Source organism: Coptis chinensis, chromosome 4 (assembly GCF_015680905.1).
Source record: "Coptis chinensis isolate HL-2020 chromosome 4, ASM1568090v1, whole genome shotgun sequence".
Classification (NCBI taxonomy): Eukaryota; Viridiplantae; Streptophyta; class Magnoliopsida; order Ranunculales; family Ranunculaceae; genus Coptis; species Coptis chinensis.
In genome coordinates, this window is record NC_141459.1 from 8,772,314 (window position 1) to 8,786,233 (window position 13,920).

Sequence of the window (13,920 nt, forward strand, 5' to 3'; positions counted from 1 at the left end):
GTCAGATATTTTGCCCATCAGATCACCAGGTAGCACGGAACGATCCCCACAGTTTGCTGGATATTTCCACTTCCACCAGCTTCTCTCTTCCGCCATGCTCCACACGCGCTAATGTGTTTTCTCAACAACTCGCTTCAATGAGCGGCGCGACCTACTGAGAAGGGGCTGTGTAAGGGAGTGATATTCTCCTTCAGGAATATCAGGCACGTGCTCAGCATGGTGGAAATACCGCACCGATCTCTGATACACCTCACCGATCTATGTCACCAGCTCACACTAACACGCTATGAGATCACTCCAGAACAGGTCGTATCATTATACAGACCGATCTATAGTGTGACTCATCTTATCTTCTAGAAGCAATCATGAAGGAATCTACACGTACGCAAATCACTGCCGTCCGCTACTGACCACTGCCGTAAGCTACTAAGCCAGCCTACTAATCCCCATTATTACAGCAGACCTATAAACACAGTTCTCACATGCCTCCACAATCTTGACCCTACATTTGTGGTGTTCTTTATACGTGGTGGGTGAGGATTCACTTGGATCGCCTATAAATACTCTCCATATGAACTACGCCAGACCTGATTCTTCTCTCCCCCCAGAATCCAGAGAAGATACGTAGGCAGTTCACTCCTCGATGAACTCGGTCTTAACCATATTCTAATCCGTTCTCCATCTCTCCCCTTGTATGTAAAGGAAATACCGTAACGCCCCTTTACATTACCTTTATTAGTAGGAAAACTAAAAAATATTTTTACACTGGAAGCGTATGGAAATAAGTTATATATCTGGTTTATTGCCTAGTACTTTTGGTGAGTGTTTGAGTTTGGAAGTCCTTTCCTTGGACGAAAATTTGTTTGATGGGACAATTCCTCAATCTTTGAGTTCTTTAAAGAATCTCCAAGAGTTAGATCTATCAAGGAACAACTTGTCAGGTCAAATTCTAAAATATTGGGAGGACCTTCGGTATCTCCAGCAGTTGAATCTATCCTTCAATAAATTTGAAGGTGAGGTACCAGTGAACGGAATCTTTAAAGTTGTTGGAAATTCCGATCTTTGTGGGGGTATACATGAACTGCAATTGCCACCATGCCGAGTTAACAAATCTGGAAAGCAAGATGAAGAAAATCAAGGAAGGTCCGATCAATCCAAAATAGCAATTATGATCAGTGTGGCCGTGTTCATTATTTTGGCATCATGTTCTCTAATATTTTACTTGAGAAGAAAAAGTAAACTTAAAACGACTTCTTTGCCATCATTTAGTGAGCAACATGTTAAGGTGTCTTATGAAGATCTTTCTCAAGCGGCCGGTGGATTTTCTCCGACTAATTTTGTTGGTTCAGGTGTTTTGGCAATGTGTATAAGGGAATGCTCAACCAATATGAAACCATTATTGCTGTTAAGGTCTTCAAACTTCAATTGAAAGGAGCTTCAAAGAGTTTCACGGCAGAATGTGAATTGTTACGTAGTATCCGCCATCGAAATCTTGTTAAGATTCTAACTTCTTGCTCTAGTATGGATTATGAAGGAAATGAATTCAAAGCACTAGTCTTTGAGTTCATGCCAAATGGAAGTCTAGAGAAGTGGTTGCATCAAGAGATCAGTGAACAAGATGAAGAATCGAATTTGAACCTACTTCAAAGACTAAATGTCACCATTGATGTTGCTTTTGCGCTTAGCTATCTTCATCACGAGTGCCACGCATTGGTTATTCATCGTGATCTAAAGCAAAGCAATGTGCTTCTTGATAATGATATGGTAGCCCATGCCATGTTGGTGATTTTGGTTTAGCAAAGCTTCTTTCGGGATCAATAGAAAACTTGCATGACAATCAAAGTACCTCAATAGGGGTAAAGGGATCTATTGGCTATGCCGTTCCAGGTAGGAATTTAAAGATTGACATAAGTTGATTTCAGTCCTTTTTCCAATTCATAAATGCATGAAAATCAATATATATCTGGTATACTGCATTAGTGATAAGAGCCCAAAACTGTAGTTTTAACCCCTTAATAATCATACTGTTAGACCAATTATGTGAATAATAAGTAAGAGTTAACACTGATTACGCGTTTTTATGCATTTCAGGCTTCAAAGTCCATTATGTGCATAAATGTACCACTTTAGCGAGATCTGAGGAGCAAAAGTCAGTGAACTTCCGAAGCCGTATCTTTGGACTCGGACCACTCGAATTGGGCATACCTTATGTCAAAACGACCGGCTCGGAAAGAGCTTTGTAATGGTCCAAGCCTTGACCCAATCAGAGGAGCAGAAGTGGACGAAAAGTCTGTGGAAGTCAACTGCAGCTGAAGAGGCCTTTTGATTTGAAAGAATTGGGTTTTGGGCCCCATTCTCCTCGCCCAAACCCCGGCTCCAAGCCCATGCACGAATTTTGGATCTGAATGTATAAGAACAAAAGCTTAGCTCTTCATTAATGGTAGATAGAGTAGTTAGAAAATAATAGTTAGCTTAGAATAGAAAGTAGCCATTAAAATAGCTTCTAGATCTAGTTTTATTTAATTGTTTTTGATTAAGTATAGTTTTAATATCTAATTCATTTCATTAGATTAAACCTTGAATCTTGTTCTTCATTTGATTAGATCAATAAAGTAGTATTCTTTATCAATTTCGATTTTGCCAATTCCAATTCTAGATCTAATTTCAATTCATGTCCTTAGTTCAATTTAGTCATTAAATTAGATTTCATTATTGTTTAATTAAATAAATTTCAATGCTTTATATTATGTTTAGTTTTAATATAAATGGAAATGATTCTGAATGATTCAAGGCTAAACCTCCATTAGAGGGGTTGTGAAGCCTTGATGAAAGCTTGATTCGATTATCGTTAGAATCGTCGATTTTCTATTCCACTCTAGAAATGATTAGTTCACCATGAGAATGGGTTTAATTGTTCACATGCTAGTTATGAATTGGTAGAAATGCCATGTATAATTAGGGATTAGGAATAACCAATTGTTTCGTTAGCGATTCATTCGGATTACGAATTATTCGTCGTTAGTGGATTAAGTTGAGTTATGGTGGAATCAATCCCCCTCTAACTCCTTATCATAGAATCAACGTAGCATTCCATAATTATTTAGATAATCGACTAGTTGCATCTTGTGGGTAGTTGCATCGTAGTATAATTCCCTTCAGAAAACTCTCATAGACTTAAAAACGACTAGTTAGATTAGAAAACATCCATGCTAGAGCACTAGGAGTGGAACGAACTTATCTACTCCACTATATCTCATAGGATTGAGAGTAGAAATCTTTGATAACTCAAGCACGTAAAAGTATAAGTTTAGTTTACTTTACGTTGTGAATTCATCGCTCATTTAAGTAGGTAGACTATTCATTTACAATATCAAATGGCCATTTATATCTTAGTTGCACTTTAGTATTGTTTTCATAATAGAATTAGTAATTTTAAGTCCCATTTCACCCACCCACCCTTGTTTGATTCATACTGTGGTTTGCCGCTTTTAGTTTTGGAAAAATTCCGCTGGAAATACAATCGAATCGAAGGCCAGCGCTTGTTAAGAGCGACCAGCTAAGTTAATGGAATTTTCGAATTTACTCGAAGGCCAACGCTACAAAGAGAGCGCCGACCAGCTAAGTTACCGGAATTTCGAATTTACTCGAAGGCCAGCTTCAAGATAGATAGATACGCCTTTACCTGAAATTTACGGATTTCCACGGTTTTGTTTCAACTTCAAGTTGTCAAGTTTTTCAGTTTCTATTCTCTTATATACACCAACACGCTGCACACCAAGACGCTATTCATAAGCAAAGCAAGGACTTGTCGTATTCCTTTCTTCCACACCTCGCGATCTCTGTTAGAGGTTTATACTAGTACATCGTAATTGTTTGGAGTGTTGCATGTTTAGTTAAGCTCGACTTAGCCTTGCATGAGATTAAGGTCCGGCCAACAAAACACCGAACGTAAATACACAAATAACATCAACAATCAAGTCTATCTAGTATACCACACACTACACCTCTAGCTACTATTCCACACACACCACCCCCGAGATAATGGGGGAAGAAAGAGAGACTCCTCTCTCGGACTTCTACAAAGCCTTGGAAATGATAGCCCCAAATCTTGCATCGTTCTAGCGGACCCACCGGGATTTTTAATCCTCCTCCAAATATTTTTAATTTGTTACCCGCTTTTTCATGGTTTAGACCATGAAAAACCTTACCAAAGATACATGCGGATTGAACAAGTCCTTACAAACATTCCACCATCCTACGGTTGGTTGAACAAATTAAATTAAGGGTATTCCCTTTCACCTTAGCCGATAAGGCGGCTTGGTTAACCGCCCAAGCCTAATTCTCAGGACTCGTGGGCTAAACTTGTTCAAATTGTTTATGGAACATTTTTACCCACCCCCCAAAGACGGATGAGATGCTTTCCAAGATTCATTTCTTTTTCGACAAAATCCTCATGAATCATTTTCGAGGCTTGGAATCGCTTTCACCGATCCGCTTATAGAGTGTCCACACCATAACTTAGCAAAAGACACGTTAGTTCGCGTTTTTCAAAAGGACTTCAACATCACCATAAAGAAGTCCTAGACATAATGAATGGGGTAGTTTCTTAAGTAAAGGAGCCTCGTGAGGCTTATAAATTTTTTAGAGGATCAAACTAAGCGAAATAACAACCGGGGTAGTGATGATATCCCCGGCCCCGCTAGTTCTTCTTCCACGCTTAAGACTACCAAGATGTTTGAGGTTAAATCAGATCCTCGAGCTTAAAACTCTAATTGAATCCCTCACTAAAAGGTAGATGCCATTTCGTACAACAAAAGCCAATCCCCGTCATGAATGTAAATTCAAATCCATGTAGTTTCTGTTGAGTCCCGAGCATCCCGATTCCCATCGGCCCTATAGCCTATGAACAGGCTTGTTCCATTAATAGTGAACCTAACGCCCTTGGAGACAAAATCCCAACTTCGGTTGGCGGAATAAACAAAACGCCACACCTCAAGGGTACAATAATCAATATGTTAGGCCCTCGCAAAGCTTTAACCAAGCCCCACTACGACAAGGGCGAGTGGTCGGTAATTTTAATAATTATAACAACCAAGTGCAACCTCGACAAGGTCAAGCACAAGGTCAAGGTAATTATAATAATTATAATGCTAATAGAGGTATCGTTCCGTAAAATAATAACTATCAAAATCCACCAATAAATAATTCACGGAAATAGTTCCATCCACCACCCGTGACCACTACACCCACACAATACCGGATCGTCTTGACACCTTTATACAAGTGAGCCAAAAACTTTTCCAAACCATGGCTCAATCCAACCAACGGCTTCTACAATCCAAAATAATTTAACCCAACAATTGGCTCAAGATAAAGCCCAACCCAAAGGTGTGTTTCCGTGTAACGCAATACCTAATCCTAAAACAACAAACACAGCCTTTGAGGTCACCGATAATACTAGTAATGAATATGAAAATGTAGGTGAGATAAATGCCATCACCACTCTCCGCTCGCAGAGTGGTTGATAACAAAGTAACTATGCCTATAGTTACCCCACCAAGAGTCCCTACACCTACTACTTTACTAGATACCGACATAGAAATCAAGAGCCTACCACGGTAGAGGTACCCGGTTACAACACAACCTAAGAAACGTAAAGCCACGGGTTAAACATCCAAATGATACCATAGCTAAATATAGACGAAACCACCGCTTCCACAAAAAAATTAGCCGTGTTAACTAGGGATACAAATTACGAGGAGATTAGGGACGTTTTCAAGAATCTAACTATAAACCTTCCCTTCCTCGGCTATTATTAAAAGCTACCACATCATGCTAAGTTTCTTAAGGAATTGTGTACTACTAGGGCGAAGACAAATATACCAAAAGACGCCTTTTTAACGTAACAATTCCCAACCTTATCCGAACATAATGGAATTGTTAAGTACAAGGACCACGGTCGCCCCATCGCATAATGCACCTTAGGAGATTCCTATATCGACCAACTGCGTTATTAGACACGGGGGGCTAGTGTTAACTTACTCCCATTTTATTTGTATAGACAAATAGGTCTAGACAAAATGCAACCCACTAAAATGACGCTTGCAATTAGCTGATCGGTCTATTAAGTACCCTAAGGGTGTAGTCGAAAAAATGTGCCGTAAAAGTTCGATTTCTACTATCGCGGCTGATTTTGTAGTCCTCGATACGTAAGTCGCTAACGACTCGTCCGATTATTTTAGGGCGCCCTTTCCTCGCAACCGCCAATGCGCCATTAATTGCCGTGATGGTTCAATGTCCATGTCTTTTGGCCATCTTGTCATTGAAGTCAATGTTTTAAAACAAGGACACAGTTATCCCGATTCATCTATGGATGGACAGGTTAGCATGATCGAGAGCTTTGCTTCGAGATTATTTCAACAACACGCTCCCGATAGTCATATGCCCAAAATTCTTTCCTTTGGAAAGTCGACTCAATATTTCCATTCCTACACTAGTCGATACACATATTATTGATGAGGACCGGATAGATGACTTTCTCAAAGATGTAGAGGACTACCATAGTAATGTGGATATGACCAATCTAGATGAGGAATTTGATGAGTTTTTTCGAAAGTAGGTGAAATTTCACCCTATCAAGAACTAACTTGCACAACATCCACCTCGATTCCCTCCTTCCACCCTTTTTCAAAGGAATCTCGAAGTTTGCACTCGATCCTTTTGTTTCTCCCCGTGTTTCATAATTTTTTAAATCCTCCTAGCAAACGGATACTTGTAAGGACAAACTATTTGACACCTTCATTTTTTGAATTGAGGAGACATTTCCCTACACACCTAATGAATGAATGAAGTTCGCTAAAACCACATCCTCATTGTGCGCAGTCTGTCTTTCTAAAAACTTATCCATATCCACATATATCCCTCCACAACCATTCACTTTTCCACACTTATTTACTAAAACACCCACGCATTCAAAATGAAAAAGAAGGTGCATGATAGGTTACACAATAGGGTTATCCGACTTCGTTTGGATTCTACTAGGTCGTGTCGAGGAAATCTTGGTGCTTCATTGTGTTTGGATATGTTTTCTGTGATATTTATTTATGGAATGATCCACAACTATTTCGGTTGTTGATATATGATCAACCGCATGTTCATACATATGTTTTAGATAAAGTCTTTAGTATCCCACTATAAATCCACTCAAATTTCTGTGTTGGTGCATTTCCTTTCATTCCAATATATTGGTGAGTGCACCATTAAGGTAACCGGCCCTCCCTATGGAGTGTGTGGCAGAAGTACGGATCCTAAGTCCACGGTTCACATAGTTCACGCTTCCACTCTTGCATGTTTTCTCGGATTTTTGAGTCATGTTTCTCTATGGTGTGAATTATGTCATTATTGCTTATTGTTTTTCCTTCTAAAACTAAAATAAAAAAAAAAAAATAAAATAAACATAGTAATCTAGGAAGTCTCGAATCGACTTTAAAAGACCATTTCTTAAAAACAAATTTTGAAGCTTCGTTGTAAAAATTTGTTTGGGGGTGGGGTGTTCGTGTTTCCATACTAAAATGTTTTATGTCCCATTAGAGTTGCTTTAGGCCGTTTTATTGTATTACGATTCGGATTGACATAATCTATTAATTTAGATTTCATTCGTTCAAGATAACTTACGCCACGCACGCATTTCGAGGCGTTTTCCACTATCACGTATGTCATCCGAAGTCGGAATAGAGTGTTTTATGGATCATTGGATAGGAAATTCTCTCCTGATCATTTCCATATCTCATTCAAAAAATCGGACATGTAACGGCGGGAATTTTGATTTGAAATTCGCGAAAAAAATCGAAAAAAATCGAAAATTTCGATTTTGGGCTTCAGTCCAACTTCATCCCACCAGCCCCATGGAGAAGGCCTCAGCGCTTACATTCTCACGCAACAGTTCATCTTTTCCATCTTCCACCGCCATTAACAACCTCCAAACCTAGAAAAATCAAAATTAAAAAGAAATACCATAAACCCACGCCAAAAAATCAAATCCCAACCCCAAATCGACTTCAAACACCAATCAAAACAAACTCCACCAATTTAACCCAACAAAAACGCGACCAAAATTTCAAAATTTGTTGTTATACGCCACCACCACCACCACCACCACCACTTTTCTTTAGGGTCGGTCGAAGTTAAACCACAACTACCACACCCTCTACAAACCCCAAACCGTAATCAAACTCTAAATGGCTCAACGCCGAATCATACCGAGCAAGGTGTTTCATCCGCACCATTTCGCCCGCTTTACGGTGACGAAAATGGCTAGTAGAGACCGAGTAGTCAGTGGTACTTCGATCGAAGACTTCTACCACGAAGACTTGGTCCGACGGTTCTACAACACCGGGAGTTGGAGGAGAGTAGGATTTTTGTGATGGTAAGAAGAAGAGAAGGGAGTTGACTACTGGATCGTTATTGAGATTCTAGGCATTCCGCCTAGAATCCATCCGAGGCCACTTCTACGAGCCCCAGCTTTGACGGGTAGAGCCGTTGATGGGCGTTCATCGCCATCAATGGGAGTTACAATCCAAACTCCCATTGTGGCGCCCAGCATCCACGAGGACCAACCACCGGCTACTGCCCGATGGATTGGGTCGGAATGTCCTAGGGAAGGTCAAGGTCGCGACATCGGTCCGACCGCCTCCATCGCAGTTATGGGTACTCCAGAGCGGAAGTACGATTTCGTATCCCGGAGTTTTGCCGAAAGCATGATCGGGGGGCTGGAAGGTCTTTGGCACCTCTCCCTGTGCTTATTACTAAGATCATGCTGAAGATGAAGGCAACTCCGACTTCTGAGAGGATTTACATTACCCTGCACAAGAACCCGCGTATCTATAGGGAGTGTGTCCAACAAGTCTGGTTGAGAGGATAGAAATGAAGAGGAGGCTGGGGGACAGCAGGATGATTCGGAGGAGGATGAGGAGGATGGCACCTGCTTTGATACGGATGCCTTCCAGAGGTGTTGGTCTGATGCTGAGCGCATGACTATGCTACATAGGGGCATGCGTTCACTCAACACTCTCTCGCGGACCTCGGACTCGACAAGCGACCATTCACCACAACTTCGAGATCCGCACCCGAGGGGAGGATGAGAGATGGGAGCAAAAGTAGGGTCGGATAGAAGCCCAGCCAGCCAGAGTGGATATGCTAGCACGCTTCCCACCTCGCATTGACTCGCCTCCGAGGACACAAATACGAGACATGAGCGCCGCCGTCCGACGAAGGACGGCTCGCTGCTGGACCTTCGGAGCCCGAGCCACCACTGAAGTTCAGGCCCTCGCCACCAAAATGATGGCGGTGTTTAGAGAGGATGAGGAGTGATAGTCCCGGTTATTTGTGTTTTATAAGTTGTTGTTTTATTTACTTTTGTTGTCTTTATTGTAATGTAACTTTTATTTCAGTAATGTGAATTTTGTAAGTGAAAGGACCTCCAAATGAAAATTTTAATATAAGGGGTTATTTTCAGTTTGTGTGCTTGTTTCATATTGACCCCACCTTCCCAACTTGTTTGGGGGTGGTTTGATTATGTCAAGCTGTATTTTTTATAAAAAACCCTAGTGTTAGAATTTACTGTGGAGTAAGGTGAAAATATGGAGTTTAGGCATATCTATGATTGAGAATCATTGTAGGATGAAATCTAGATTAAATAAGTACATTCAAATCATAAAATCCAAATAAGAGATACCGGTTTGAATTAGAATCCGTGAGATGAGTTGTTTCCGCTTTCGAGTTTGGAAAATTTAGATTTCCTGAACCGCCGTGAATTAGTTTTGGCAACTTTCCGATCCATTCTAGCAACTTTAAACCTATATAAACTTGATACAATCTATCCTCACAACTCACACTACACCTAAAATCCATCACTCACCCTTCACACCCGCGATTCCCACGCTTCGCCTCCATTTTCACAAAATCGCAACTTCGGGCGCCTCAGCTTCTAGTTGAAGCGCTTCTCTGCCAATTCTGTCGAGAAAAAATTTGGTCGAGCGCCCCGTCAAGTCAAAAGCGACCGCTAAGTTATCGGAAATCAAAATACAAAGATACCAGCGCCGACTTCTCTCGGACCGTAAATTTTCCAGTTTTTTGCGTAGTATCCGGATCATTCGCAGCTATTCCAAAGCGTAATTTTGAGATGACATCTCCAATATTGATACCGAACAGTCTTTTCGAAGATTTGTTCCAAAGCACTACTTACGGTGCTTGGTTTCATGAGGTGATCACATATGTTGGCTGGAACCTCTTATGGTAAGACCGGGTGAACTTTATTCTCCAAAGACTTGCATCTTATTTTTATAATAACCGCATTTTCTTTGAGAGACCGGACGGAGAACAAGTGTTCTCCATCAACATTGACGATGAACCAATGGAGATTACCGTGTTCTTGCTAGCATTTGTTCTTGGACTTGCTATGCCCGCTGAGATACAAGACCCATGGTGCTATTAGGGTCGATAATATGCATGTCTACACTTATGAGTCTTTGCACGAGGCTTATGGGGCGTGGCATTTTCCGATTGAGGACCAAGGGGACTATAACGCTGTTCTTGGTAGCTTGTCCATGAACATAGGAACCGGTTATGTTTTGGATTATGCTCAACATTTTGGGGAATGGCGTTTTTCTTACGTGAAATGACGCCACTTGCGCAGTGAGTTTTCCTTGCTTTAGCCAATGGACGCCGATTCTATGACCTTCCCGAAACTTTGATGTCTAGTTTAGCACGAGCCCATACCATGAGGCATAAGTACCTTCTTATGCCCGCTTCTAATTTCAATGATTATGCTATGTTTCTTTCCTGCTTTTTGTACACGTTTCACGGATTGGATTAAGGTAGACCGCGGTGCGACCCACCAATAGTATTATTCGATCTTTCCGCGTAAATGACTTGGCATGGGTGGCGGATACAACCTCACCAGGTTGCTCTACACCCCATCGGACCAAGTGGCACTTAATAGGTTAGCAATCATAGATGATAAATGGCGCAGCCCGGCAAATTATCATAGATGGCAGATCGCTGAAGGAACCTCTTCTTTATAGAAGTAGAGGATGACGAAGATGACGAATAACAACGGAGTGGAGGTAAGTTTAAGTTCGGTTAGTAATCCGCTTATGTCCCAAGCAATTTAACTCGTTAACCCCATAATGGGTAGAACTCTTATAGAGTTGCATCGCTTTTATTTCCTATATTAGTACGCTCTAACATTGTTTTGCAGATGTTTCAATTTCACGCTTCAATGGTATTTTTCCTACCCTCTTTATTTACAATGCTTTGAGGACAAAGCATGCTTCTTGTTTGGGGGCATAGAAACACGGTAATTAAGACATCCGCTATTATTATATAGATAGACATAATATGCATTTGTTTTCTAGTTAAAATTTCAAAAATTTAAAAATATAAATAAATAAGTCATGCTATACACTTAGGAATATTGGTATTGTATCTTTCTCCATGCTCTTAACAATCTAGAAGTCTCACATAGTTGTTGCATCAGAATAATTGTTAGAAACTTAGGTTAATAATGTAGGTAATAATCTTTGCATCTATCTATAAATATATTACATGAGTATCTATGATTGTTAGCAAAGAAGTTTCAAATCTAGGCTAGAGTACTTATTCTACAAATCCTGTGGAGAATATAGCCTAAAGCCTTATATGAGCTAAACATTTGAGAAATGACACAAGGGAGAAGTAAAATCTGGATAGAGAAATCACACGTCCACTTGCTTGATCACTAAACCATATCCTAAGTGAGAATTTAGGCCGCTCTTTGGATCGATATAGCCGAAATTCAAACCTATGAATTATTTTCCGCTAGTCACCACTCACGAGCCTTTTCTTTTAGCCTTCCATACACCACAATTCCTTTACCCTGTTACAAAAAAAAAAAAAAAAAAAAAAAAAAATAAATCAACCTACCCAATTTAGAATAAGTCTGAGAATAGAATGAGTGAAGAAAGAAGAAGAGAAAAACCTGTGTAAACAAAAATTGTTACTTGCTTCAGAAAATAAAGAAAAGAAGTTTCCATCCAAAGAAAAGAAAAATAGAAATAAAATAAAAACTCCAAAAAATAGAATAAAAAGGAGTCAAAAGCCAAGGAAAAAAAAAAAAAAAATACGGCTAAGGATGGAAACAAAGTGTAGAAGCAAAAGAAAATAACAAGGTTTTCTCTAAGTTACATAATATCTGAAGACTCTATTATCTCGGACTTGTCCTTTTGAATATCCATTTCCTTCCTTCTTAAACCATCTCCTAATCCCCCGTAACACCTAATAAAGACCTCTAGCTCAATTAGGAATAAAGTTAGTGTGATAGTAAGTGGCAGATGTGTTTGATTGACCCCGACTTCCTTGTTGTCATGGAGATTGTAAGGTAAAGTGTGCCCACTGTACACTGGAGTAACGAAACTTGAGTGAAAAATCAGAGTGTTGTTTCTTGACTATTATTGTGAGAACCTACTTAAGGACGCTATTCCGAGTTCTCAGAAACAAACCTGCTAAACATTTGATAGTACTACTCATTGTATATATGTGTATTGTAGATGATTGATTATTATGCATATATTAACTTAGGGTTTTGACTGGTTATTCTTATGTAATTGCTAGAGAGATGTATAGATAGTTGAGCATGAATAAGGAAACAATAGTTTTATTTTCTTAGTCGTTGTAGTATAGATGAAGTTTGTGAGTACCTTCACCGGAAAAACTCTCACGAGGCTATAACTCGTCCACTAGGGAATTCCTAGTGGTTTAAGGCCTTGTTGCATATGGACAATGCAATCGCACTCAGCGAAACGAGAGTAGTTAGAACTCCACTTTTGGTCACTTATTCTAATTTCTCATCTTTGCTGAGGACAAGCAAAATGTTTGTTTTGGGTGGTTTGATAAGAGCCCAAAAACTGTAGTTTTAACCCCTTAATAATCATACTGTTAGACCAATTATGTGAATAATAAGTAAGAGTTAACACTGATTACGCGTTTTTATGCATTTCAGCTTCAAAGTCCATTATGTGCGTAAATGTACCACTTTAGCGAGATCTGAGAGCAAAAGTCGTGAGAACTTCCTCAAGCTGTATCTTTGGACTCGGACCTCGGAATTGGGCATACCTTATGTCAAAACGACCGGCTCGGAAAGAGCTTTGTAATGGTCCAAGCCTTGACCCAATCAGAGGAGCAGAAGTGGACGAAAAGTCTGTGGAAGTCAACTGTAGCTGAAGAGGCCTTTTTGGACTGAAAGAATTGGGTTTTGGGCCTGATTCTCTGGACCAAACCCTGGCTCCAAGCCCATGCACGAATTTTGGATCTGAATGTATAAGAACAAAAGCTTAGCTCTTCATTAATGGTAGATAGAGTAGTTAGAAAATAATAGTTAGCTTAGAATAGAAAGTAGCCATTAAAATAGCTTCTAGATCTAGTTTTATTTAATTGTTTTTGATTAAGTATAGTTTTAATATCTAATTCATTTCATTAGATTAAACCTTGAATCTTGTTCTTCATTTGATTAGATCAATAAAGTAGTATTCTTTATCAATTTCGATTTTGCCAATTCCAATTCTAGATCTAATTTCAATTCATGTCCTTAGTTCAATTTAGTCATTAAATTAGATTTCATTATTGTTTAATTAAATAAATTTCAATGCTTTATATTATGTTTAGTTTTAATATAAATGGAAATGATTATGAATGATTCAAGGCTAAACCTCCATTAGAGGGGGTTGTGAAGCCTTGATGAAAGCTTGATTCCGATTTCGTTAGAATCGTCGTATTTTCTATTCCACTCTAGAAATGATTAGTTCACCATGAGAATGGGTTTAATTGTTCACATGCTAGTTATGAATTGGTAGAAATGCCATGTATAATTAGGGATTAGGAATAACC

At 39.6% G+C, this 13,920-nt stretch overlaps 1 pseudogene; it reads left to right on the plus strand.

The window, feature by feature from the left end:
• The first annotated feature begins 1,374 nt into the window (after positions 1–1,374).
• Positions 1,375–1,916, plus strand: LOC147501690 (putative LRR receptor-like serine/threonine-protein kinase At3g47570 pseudogene; annotated as a pseudogene).
• The last annotated feature ends 12,004 nt before the right edge of the window (positions 1,917–13,920 follow it).